We start from the raw sequence: 11,979 nt of genomic DNA on the forward strand, positions 1-11,979 counted from the left end.
TTTCACACAAATCTAATTTATTTGACTTTTAGCGAGAATATTAGCCCCTGTAAATGGGCTGGAGTTTGTTATCAGCAGAAAGAGACCCAAATGAACATGGTTCAGTCCTGAATGTGAGGAACAGCAAAATCCAATCACTGTAGTTACTTGTGGCCTCGTTGGTGTCTCAGCAGGTAGGATGAAGTGGTGAATCCCTTCCCACACATGGAGCAGATGAATGGCCTCTCCCCAGTGTGAACTCGTTGGCGCTTCTGCAGGGCGGATGACTGAGTGAATCCCTTTCCACACTTGGAGCAGGTGTATGGTCTCTACCTAGTGTGAATTCGCTGATGTGCAGTGAGGTGAGATGATTGTCTGAACCCAGTCCCGCATTGAGAGCACCTAAACGGTCTCTTGTTAGTGTGAACACGTTGATGGCGAATCAGTTCCCCAGAACGTTTGTAGCACTTCCCGCAGTCTGGACATTGAAACGGTCTCTCATCAGTGTGAATTCGCTGGTGATTCAGAAGTTCGGATGACTGAATGAATCCCTTCCCACACTCGGAGCAAACGAATGGCCTCTCCCCAGTGTGAATTCGCTGATGTACAGTGAGGTGAGATGATCGCCTGAACCCAGTCCCGCAGTGAGAGCACCTAAACGGTCTCTCGTCAGTGTGAACACGTTGATGTTGTAACAGTTCCCCAAAACGTTTATAGCACTTCCCGCAGTCTGGACATTGAAACGGTTTCTCATCAGTGTGAACTAGCTGGTGACTCAGCAAGTGGGCTGAAATAGTAAATCCTTTCCCACACTTGGAGCAGGTGAATGGTCTCTCCCCAGTGTGACTGCGCCGATGAGTTTCCAGCTTGGATGGATAAGTGAATCCTTTCCCACAGTCCGCACATTTCCACGGTTTCTCCTCAGTGTGACAGCATTTGTGTCTCGTTAGGCCTGATGATTGACTGAATCCTCGTCCACACACACAACACGTGAACGGTTTCTCCCCACTGTGAACGATGCTTTTTCCTTCCATGTTCAAAATATAATGATATTCAGGATATGATAAATTGAGGACTCTGTCAGATCCTGATGTGATGTTTGGTTTGAGTTTCCAGACTTTGCAGTCTCCCCTTCAAACATCCTGTGAAACTGATTGAAAACAGAAAATAGGGAGTGAGAGAGAACCCACAAAAACACAAAGGCAGGTTGTGAAATTGAGCTGAATGAATCTGGTAATTTGTGGGGCCGGCACTGGGAAAAAGTGACCATGAAAACTGCTGCATTGTTGTAAAAACCCAACTGGCCTCTTTGGGAGGAGAGAGGAAGAGGTGAAGAGGAATTTTGTATATCTACAAGACATATTAAGAGAGTAGTTGGCAAAGCAAATTCGACCTTGAGCTTCATAAACAGTAATACTGACACAGAAACTATGCTTCTGGGTGCAAGGTGATTAGCACTGCTGCCTCACAGTGCCAGGGACTCGGGTTCAATTCTGGCCTTGATGACTGACTGTGTGGAGTTTGCACTTTCTCCCAGTGTCTGCGTGGGATTCCACCCGGTGCTCAGGATTTCTCCAACAGACCAAAAAATAATGATAATGATAATAGTTTATTGTCACAAGTAGGCTTCAATGAAGTTACTGTGAAAAGCCCCTAGTCGCCACATTCCGGCGCCTATTCGGGGAGGCCGGTACGGCAATTGAACCCACGCTGCTGGTCTTGTTCTGCATTACAAGCCAGTTGCCTTACCCCACTGTGCTATACCAGCCCCAAAGTCCCTAGTCGCCACATTCCGGCGTCTGTTCGGGAGGCTGATCCGGGAGCAAGTTAGGTGGATTGGCCTTGATAAATTACCCTTTAGTGTCCAGGGATGTGCAGATTAGGTGGGGCTATGGGGTTACAGGGTAGGGGTGTGGGCCTCGGCAGGGTGCCCTTTCAGAGAATCAGTGCAACATCGATGGGCCGAATGGCATCCTTCTGCACTGTAGGAATTCTATGGTTCTAATTCTATTCTATGAATCTTTCTAAAGCTCTGGTCACCACTCTTCAGGAAGAATATGGAGGTTCCTGGAGAAGGTGCAGAGGAGATTTACCAGAATGGATCCAGCAAAGGAGGTTGAGGGGAGATTTGATTCAGGTACACAAGATTATGCCAGGTTTCCATCGGGTGGACAAAGAAACTCTGTTTCCATTCACTGATCGTACAAGCAGTCAGGACACAGATTTAAAGTTTTGGGTAAAACCTAGATTGAATGATATAAGATCCTGAGGGGTCTTGACAGGGTGGATGTGGAGAGGATGGTTCCTCTTGTGGGAACAAGGGGGTCACTGTTGCAAAATAAGGGGTCACCCATTTCAGATGGGGATGAGGATTTTTTTTTTCTCTTGAGGGTTGTAAAAGAGGGGGTGGCACAGTGGTTAGCACTGCAGCATCACAGCACCAGGGACCCAGGTTCACATCTGACCCTGGGTGACTGTGTGGAGTTTGCACGTTCTCCCCGTGTCTGTGTGGGTTTCCTCCGGGTGCTCCAGTTTCCTCCCACAGTTCAAAGATTTGCAGGTTAGATGCTAAATTGCCCCTTCATCTCCAAGGATGTGCATGTTGGGTGGGATATGTGGATGGGGCAGGGTTGGGGGGGGGGGGGGGGGGGGGGCGGGGGTTTCGGAGGGTTGGTGCTGACTTGGGCTCCTTCTGCACTGTTGGGATTCTACAACTTAGAACTTCCGTCATTAAAACGCATTGGAAGAAGAGTCCTTGAATATTTTTAAGGCAGAGCTGGATAGACTCTTGATAAGCAAGGGGGTGAAAGGTCATCAGGGTCGGCAGGAATGTGGAGTTACGGTTAAAATTATTGTATGATGGAGCAGGCTTGAGGGGCGACTCCTAGGTTGTGTGTAAGGAGCAGGCTCGAGGGGCTGACTCCTAGTTTGTGTGTGAGGAGCAGGCTCGAGGGGCTGACTCCTAGTTTGTGTGAAAGGAGCAGGCTCGAGGGGCCGACTCCTAGTTTGTCTGCAAGGAGCAGGCTCGAGGGGCCGAGTGGCCTGCTCCTAGTTTGTGTGGAAGCATGCAAATACAGCAGGCGGTAAAGAAGGCAAATGTGTTTTTGGCCTTCATAGCCGGATTCGAGTAGAGGAGTAGGGATGTCTTGCTGCAATTGTACAGGGCCTTGGTGAGGCCACACCTGGAATATTGTGTGCAGTATTAGTCCCCTTATCGGAGGAAAGATGATCTCGCTAAAGAGAAAGAGCAGCAAAGTTTTGCCAGGCTGATTCTTGGGATGGTGGAACTGACGTATGAGAGATTGAATCAGTTAGGATTGTATTTGCTGGAGTTCAGAAGAATGAGGAGGATCTCATAGAAACCTATAGAATGTGGGCTGCACGATGGTGCAGTGGTTAGCACTGTTGCCTCACGTCGCCAAGGACCTAGGTTCGATCCCAGCCCCGGATCACTGTCCATGTAGAGTTTGCGCATTCTCCCTGTGTCTGTGTGGGTCTCACCCCCACAACCCAAAGATGTGAAGGGTAGGTAGATTGGCCATGCTAAAATTACCCCTTAATTGGGAAAAAAGAGAATTGGGCACTCTAAATCTATATTAAAAAAAAGAAAACCTATAAAATTCTAACAGGGCGTGACAGATTAGATTCGGGAAGGATGTTCCCGATGGTGGGTGTGTCCAGAACCCTGGGTCACAGTCTGAGGATACGGGATAGCACGGGCAGCACAAGTGGCTAGCACTGTGGCTTCACAGCGCCAGGGTCCCAGGTTCGATTCCTGCTGGGTCACTATCTATGTGGAGTCTGCACGTTCTCGCCGTGTCTGTGTGGGTTTCCTCCGGATGCTCCGACTTCCTCCCAGTCCAAAGATGTGCAGGTTAGGTGGATTGGCCATGCTACATTGTCCTTCGTGTCCAAAAAGGTTAGGAGGGGTTATTGGGTTACGGGGATAGGGTAAAAGTGAGGACTTAAGTGGGTCGGTGCAGACTCGATGGGCCGAATGGCCTCCTTCTGCACTGTATGTTCTATGACAGACCATTTAGGACAGAGGTGAGGAGGAATCTCTTCACCCAGAGAGTGGTGAGCCTGTGGAATTTGTCGCCACAGGAAGAATTGAGACCAAAACATTTCATGTTTTCAAGAAGCAGTTAGATACAGCACTCAGGGTGAAGGGGATCAAAGGATATGGGGGGAAAGCGGGATTAGGTGATTGAGCCTAATCAGCTCTGATCGTAATGAATGGTGGAGCAGGCTCGAAGGGGAAAATGACCTCCTGCTCCTATTTTCTACGTTGCTCTGTATCTATGCACGTAAATGGTCCAGGAGGTATGAGGAAGAATGTTTTTACACAGCCAGTGGCAATGACCTTAAACTTGCTGCCTATATGACGGAGTTTAGAAATAGACACCAATTAAATGATTTTTTTAAAAATTAGATAGAAACCTGAGAGAAATAAAGCTGGTAGGATACAGGGATAAAGCAGGAGAATGAGACTGACTGGATTGTTCCAGATAATAACAGTAATCTTTATTAGTCTCACAAGTCTGAATGTTTGAGGTGAGGGACGCCGTCAGTGTCCCTGCTGATTTCACCTGTGGGAAGCGCACCCATCTCCAGCTCCTCAGAAACCGCGTTAAGGAACTGGAGCTGGAGCTGGATGAACTTCGGATCATTCGGGAGGCAGAGGTGGTCATAGATAGTAGCTTCAGGAATGTAGTTACTCCGAAGAATCAAGATAGATGGGTGATGGTGAGAGGGGCTGGGAGGATCCTCTGTGGTCGTTCCCCTCAGTAACAGGTATACCGTCTTGGATACTGTTGAGGGGGACGCCCTACCAGGGGTAAGCCACAGTACACGGATCTCCATCACTGAGTCCGTCCCTGTAGCTCAGAAGGGAAGGAGGGAGAGCAGGAGAGCAATAGTTATTGGGGACTCGATAGTTAGAGGGACAGATAGACGGTTCTGTGGCAGCGAAAGAGATTCACGGATGGTATGTTGCCTCCCAGGTGACAGGGTCCGTGACGTCTCGGACCGCGTTTTCAGAATCCTTAAAGGGGAGGGGGAGCAGTCACAAGTCGTGGTACACATCGGTACCAACGACATAGGTAAGAGAAGGGACGGGGATTTAAAACAGGAATTTAGGGAGCTAGGGTGGAAGCTGAGAGCCAGAACAAACCATGTTGTCATCTCTGGTTTGTTGCCGGTACCACGTGCTAGGGAGGTGAGGAACAGGGAGAGAGTGCAGATAAACACGTGGCTGCAGGGATGATGTAGGAGGGAGGGTTTCCGGTACGTGGATATTTGGAACACATTCTGGGGAAGGTGGGACCTGTACAGACAAGACGGTTTGCACCTGAACCAGAGGGACACCAATATCCTGGGAGGGAAATTTCCGACGGCTCTTCTGGGGGGTTTTAACTAATTTGTCAGGGGGCTGGGGAAACGAGCTGTAGTCCAGAAGCCAGTGTTGAGAGTAGTGAGGTACTGAGGAGGGTATCAAGGTCACAGGAGTGTACCGGCAGACAGAAAGGTGGGTTGATGTGTGTCTACTTCAATGCAAGGAGCACCCGGAATAAGGTAGGTGAACTTGGAGTGTGGATTGGTACTTGGTACGATGTTGTGGCCATTATGGAGACATGGTTAGAACAGGGACAGGAATGGTTGTTGGAAGTTCCGGGGTATAGATGTTTCAGTAAGAGTAGGGAAGGTGGTAAAAGAGGTGGAGGAGTAGCATTGTTAAGGATAGTTTAACAGCTGCAGAAAGGCAGTTTGAAGGGGATCTGCCGAAGTTAGAAATAGGAAAGAAGCTGTCACATTGTTGGGAGTTTTCTATAGGCCCCCAAATAGTAATAGAGATGTGGAGGATAAAATTGCAAAACAGATTCTGGATAGGTGTGGAGGTCTCAGGGTAGTTAACATGGGTGACTTTAACTTTCCAAATATTGATTGGAACCTCAATAGGTCGAACAGTTCGGGTGGAGCAGTTTTTGTACAGTGTGTGCAGGAGGGTTTCCTGACACAATATGTGGATAGGCCGTCAAGAGGGGGGGCCACATTGGATTTGGTACTGGGTAATGAACCGGGCCAAATGTTAGATTTGTTTGTGGGAGAGCACTTTGGAGATAGTGACCACAATTCAGTGTCTTTCATTATTGCAATGGAGAGGGATAGGGCCATACGGCAGGGCAAGGTTTGTAATTGGGGGAGGGGTAATTATGATGCGATTAGGCAAGAATTGGGAGCATAAGATGGGAACAGAAGCTGTCAGGGAAAGGCACAAATGAAAAGTGGAGCTTGTTCAAGGAACAAATAATGCGTGTCCTTCATACACATGTCCACGTCAGGCAGGGAGGAAATGGCCGTGTGAGGGAACCATGGTTCACAGAAGAGGTTGAATGTCTTGTCAAGAAGAAAAAGGAAGAGTATGTAAGGATGAGAAAACAAGGTTCAGTAGGGTCGCTTGAGGGTTACAAGGCAGCAAGGAATGAGCTGAAAAAAGGGCTTAGGAGAGCTAGGAGGGGGCATGAGAAGTCCTTGGCGAGTCGGATCAAGGAAAACCCCAAGGCTTTTTACTCTTATGTGAGAAATAAAAGAATGACCAGGGTGAGGGTAGGGCCGGTCAAGGACAGTAGTGGGAACTTGTGCATGGAGTCAGAAGAGATAGGAGAGGTGTTGAATGAATACTTTTCTTCAGTGTTCACAAAGGAGAGGGGCCATGTTTTTGAGGATGAGAGTGTGATACAGGCTGGAGGAGGTAGATGTTCTGAGGAAGAATGTATTGGCAATTTTGAAAAGCCTGAGGGTCGACAAGTCCCCTGAGCCATATGGGATATATCCAAGGATTCTTTGGGAGGCAAGGGATGAGATTGCAGAGCCTTTGGCTTTGATCTTTGGGTCCTCACTGTCCACGGGGATAGTGCCAGAGGACTGGAGAGTGGCAAATGTTGTTCCTCTGTTCAAGAAAGGGTATAGGAATGACCCTGGTAATTATAGGCCAGTTAGTCTTACTTCGGTGGTCGGTAAGATAATGGAAAAGGTCCTGAAGGATAGGATTTTTAACCATTTGGAAAGATGCAGCTTAATCCGTGATAATCAACACGGATTCATGAAGGGTAGGTCTTGCCTCACAAATTTGATTGAATTCTTTGAGGAGGTAACTAAGTGTGTAGATGAAGGTAGAGCAGTTGATGTCGTATACATGGATTTTAGTAAGGCGTTTGATAAGGTTCCCCATGGTCGGCTCATGAAGAAAGTAAGGAGGTGTGGGATAGAGGGAAATTTGGCCAATTGGATAAGTAACTGGTTATCACATAGAAGACAGAGGGTGGTGGTGGATGGAAAATTTTCAGACTGGAGACCAGTTACCAGCGGTGTACCACAAGGATCAGTGATGGGTCCTCTGCTATTTGTGATTTTTATCAATGACTTGGAGGAGGGGGCTGAAGGGCAGGTCAGTAAATTTGCTGATGACACCATGATTGGTGGAGTAGTGGATGAGGTGGAGAGCTGTTGTAGGCTGCAAAGAGACATTGATAGGATGCAGAGCTGGGCCGAAAAATGGCAGATGGAGTTTAACCCTGATAAGTGCGAGGTGATTCATATTGGCAGAAAAAAATTGAATGCGGATTACAGGGTCAACAGCAGGGTTCTGAGGAATGTGGAGGAACAGAGAGATCTTGGGGTTCATGTCCACAAATCTCTGAAGGTTGCCACTCAAGTGGATAGAGCCGTGAAGAAGGCTTATAGTGTGTTAGCGTTTATTAAAGGAGGCTTGAGTTTAAGAGCCGCAGGTTATGCTGCAACTATACATGACCCCGGTGAGACCACATTTGGAATATTGTGTGCAATCCTGGTCACCTCATTATAGGAAGGATGTGGAAGCATTGGAAAGGGTGCAAAGGAGATTTACCAGGATGCTGCCTGGTTTGCAGGAAAGGTCTTATGAAGAAAGGTTGAGGGAGCTAGGGCTTTTCTCTTTGGAGTGGAGGAGGATGAGAGGCGACTTAATAGAGGTTTATAAGATGATGAGGGGGATAGATAGAGTGGACGTTCAGAGACTATTTCCTTGGGTGGATGTAGCTGTTACAAGGGGGCATAACTATAAGATTCAGGGTGGGAGATATAGGAGGGATGTCTGAGGTAGGTTCTTTACTCAGAGAGTGGTTCGGGTGTGGAATGGACTGCCTGCTGTGATAGTGGAGTCGGACACTTTAGGAACTTTCAACCGGTTATTGGATAAGCACATGGAGCACACCAGAATGACAGGGAGTGGGATAGCTTGATCTTGGTTTTGGACAATGCTCGGCACAACATCGAGGGCCGAAGGGCTTGTTCTGTGCTGTACTGTTCTATGTTCTAAGAAGGCTTACATTAACACTGCAATGAAGTTCCTGTGAAAAGCCCCTAGTCGCCACATTCCGGCACCTGTTTGGGTACACAGAGGGAGAATTCAGAATGTCCAATTCACCTAGCAAGCACATCTTCCGGGACTTGAGAGAGGAAACCGGAGCAACCGGAGGAAACCCACGCAAACAAGGGGAGAACGTGCGGACTCCACCCATTCCGTGACCCAAGCCGGGAAAGAAACCGGGTTCCCTGGCGCTGTGAAGCAATGGTGCTACCATGCCGATTAGAGAGCTGGCATGGACCGATTGCTTTTCTCCATACTGACAGATTTTTTTGCGCAATCTAGTTTTGTAATTTAACCCCGGGGCGTTAACATATCACTCAGGTAAATCTGTGCTACACTCCCTCCGAGGCCATTCTATCCTTCCTCAGGTTTGTTGTCCAGAACTGAACACAGTTCTCCAGGTTTGGTCGAACCAGGGTTTGTGAATCTCGGGGCTTTTCTAATCACACTGAGACCTGAAATCTTCCCTCACAGACAAACCTTTTACCTTCCACACCCAGATGCTGCTGAAATTCAGTTTCTGATGAACCGAGTGACTGTCAGATCGCAATGTGACGTTTGGTTTGCGTTTCCCGTCTGTTAAACCTCCAATTCCAGTATCCTGCAAATTTACAGAAACCTCACTGTCAGTTTAGGATAGAAATTCACAACATTCTCTCCTCGCCAACTTTGATTAAACGTATTCCTGGAGGTTTGATCACATGACCTGACCCCCATCCTCCAGCCATTAATCGGTCATAACATCCATCCTTGTGACACACTGCCTTCCTTGGCCAATTGGGAAGCAAAATGACTAATTACCTCAAAGGACAGTGTTTGACTGTCAGCCAATCAACCTGTATCCCATTTTCAATATTTTTATATCCGCTTAAGAGAAATGTTCAAAAAACTATTTTTTACAACCCTAATCATTTTCCAAAGATTCAAAAATATTTTCCACTGTCCTTATGATTTCCTAGGTATGAATCTCACCAAGACAGAAGGTAACATTTGAATTCATTGCAAGTCTACTGATGACCATGAAACCATTGTCAATTGTTGTAAAGACCCATCTGTTCACTCATGTCCTTCAGTGAAGGAAATAATCTATCCTTACCTGGTCTGGCCGACACGATTCCAAATCACAGCAATATGGTTGACTCTTTAAATGCCCTCCGAGATGGCCGAGCAAGCCGCTCAGTTCAAGGGAAATTAGGGATGGGCAATAAATGTTGACCCAGCCAGTGACTTCCACAAATGATTAAAATAAAATCTGGGGGCAGCACAGTGGGCGATCCCTATTGCCTCACGCCGCTGAGGACCTGGGTTCGATCCCTGCTCTGGGTCACTGTCCGTGTGGAGTTTGCACATTCTCCCCATGTTTACGTGGGTTTCGCCCCCACAACCCAAAGATGTGCAGGGTAGGTGGATTGGCCACACTAAATTGCCCCTTAATTGGATCAAATTAATTGGATACACTAAATTTCTGAAAAAAATAAAATCCTGTACACTCCAGTCAGTGAATCCGGGAGAATTGGCATCTTGTCCAGGCTCGCAGCGCATGCGCCCTGTGGCAACTTGTCCTCTGTGAAGATGGCGGCCGGTAACCCGGGCCTGTTACCGCTCAGCTCTCAGTCTATAGAGAAACTGCCAAAGCCACAACCTTCACCAGCTCTGAGGACACACCTTAGCTCCCTTTCCAATCTGAAAGCAGCCTGAGCTGGATTTACATTCCCCTTAATTGATCATTGCTGGGTGATAATCCTGTACTTCCTCACCTCACACCACTGTGACAGCACCTTCACTACACAGACTGCAGCAACTGACCACACATCACCTTCCCAGTTATTCCTGAAGGCACCGCCTTCCCAACCTGGCCCCTTGCCTGAGGTGCGGTGATCCTCAGGTCACATCACCGCCGGTCAGCTCTCTCCCGGGACCAGGCCCTGGTTCACAGACGCCATCTTGGGGAAACAGAGCGCATGCGCTGGCGTCTTGGTGACGCATCAGCTAGTGGGTGGGGCCTTAAGGTTTCTGTTCCCAGGCGGGTCCTAGTGCCGGTTTGATGTTTACAGGCGAAAACGTTTTTAATACGATTCACCCACTCCAAGGCTCCAGCTGATGTTTGTCGCCTGGAGGTGTCTATGGATCACGTGTACGTTCAGTGTGAGAGGCTGCAGCCTCCATATAGCTACCTGAAGGGGGTTATACAGCGTTTGATTACATCCCTTCCAGTCCATTATCAGGATGTTTGTGTGATATTTTCTTACCCTCAGAGTGATATTTCTTTATTTAAAATACATTTCAGCAGCAAGCTTACTGGTGATTTTTAATGGAAAGGAGGTTATTTATTATCACACCCTTTCCCTGGATGTTTGAACATCTCAGTCTCTCGTCTCTTTCACACTCACTGACACATAAACAGAAATTAGGTACAGATCAAGTTAAAGCTGTAATGATGAAAATGGAATGTAGACTGCAATCTTTATATCGCTGCAGGTCTGTTGTCTTCTTGTTGAGCTGGTCCTTTAGTTGGAGTGAAGGGTTTTTAGAAACAAATAATTCTCATGAGGCTTTGAAGCTTCTTGTAGATGAATAACCAGGAGGTTGGTTCTCAGGTGGGCTTGGAAATTGGAATAAGTTCAGTACTGTGGCTGCACTGGAAAACATTCAGCTCTGCTGTTTCAGCTGTTTCCTGCTGCTTCAGTTGCCTCTCACACACACACATTTGCTTTGTTCAGGGTTTATTATACTGCATCCCTGACGATTAACTGCAGAGTTAAAACTCTGGGACACAGAACATCCCGATACAATAGCAGTTTACGATGCTCACTCATGCTTATCTCTATCCCAGTTCGAGCTCATTCTCCTGTGTTCAATATGGCACTTGGCGACTAACAGTCCCGAGATTTCATATTCCTCAAATGCTGGTTCATCGTGACACAACGAGACATTTAAACTTCACAGGTGGCTCAAAGTTTCCTTATTCAGGACCGTGTTTAACTAATTATTGGTCACAGAATCGAATATTGCCCACAGTTTAATGTCCATAATAACCTGTTAAATTGCAGCCATCTTGGCAGAGTTTGTGGATCTTACAGTCTATAATATCTAGTATCCTTGTGCCGAACGTGACATCCTGAATCTACTCTTGGGTCTGGATAAAACAGTGCATTGTCGCTGGGTGAGGACCTTGGAGGTGGGTGGGTGGTTACTCTGGCGCCGACTGTGTTGCATGGTTTTGTCTATTCCCAGTGGCTCTTCAGAGGGAGCATGCGGTATCCACCAGAATGCTTGACACCTTCCATAACCAGTGGAATGCTTGACACCTTCCACAACTACACCTCAGCGGACAGCTGTTTCAGAGACACTGGGAACAATATTCTGGTTCAGTTAGGAAGGTTCCCTACACTTTTGTTGGGACTTCTAGCTGATTTTGGTCTTTTTGTTTGACTGGACCACATGCTTGGGGAAAGCAAGAGAGGAAAGAAGGTTCTATAGAAACTAGAATGATCTGTTGTGAATTTCTATCCTATTCGTACAGTGATCATGTTTGGAAAACTCTTTTTCAGAGCATTAAAATGGGAGGTTTGGCAGCTGGGCAACTCGAACCA

At 47.4% G+C, this 11,979-nt stretch overlaps 1 long non-coding RNA gene across 1 annotated transcript; it reads right to left on the reverse strand.

The window, feature by feature from the left end:
• Positions 1 to 10,339, reverse strand: LOC140418702 (uncharacterized). Its single transcript, XR_011945251.1, has 3 exons — positions 10,144 to 10,339; positions 8,874 to 8,987; positions 1 to 1,129 (listed from the first exon to the last, which is right to left on the reverse strand). It is a non-coding gene; the product is annotated as an uncharacterized lncRNA (long non-coding RNA).
• Positions 10,340 to 11,979: the final 1,640 nt, after the last annotated feature.

Source organism: Scyliorhinus torazame, chromosome 5, assembly GCF_047496885.1.
Source record: "Scyliorhinus torazame isolate Kashiwa2021f chromosome 5, sScyTor2.1, whole genome shotgun sequence".
Taxonomy (NCBI): Eukaryota; Metazoa; Chordata; class Chondrichthyes; order Carcharhiniformes; family Scyliorhinidae; genus Scyliorhinus; species Scyliorhinus torazame.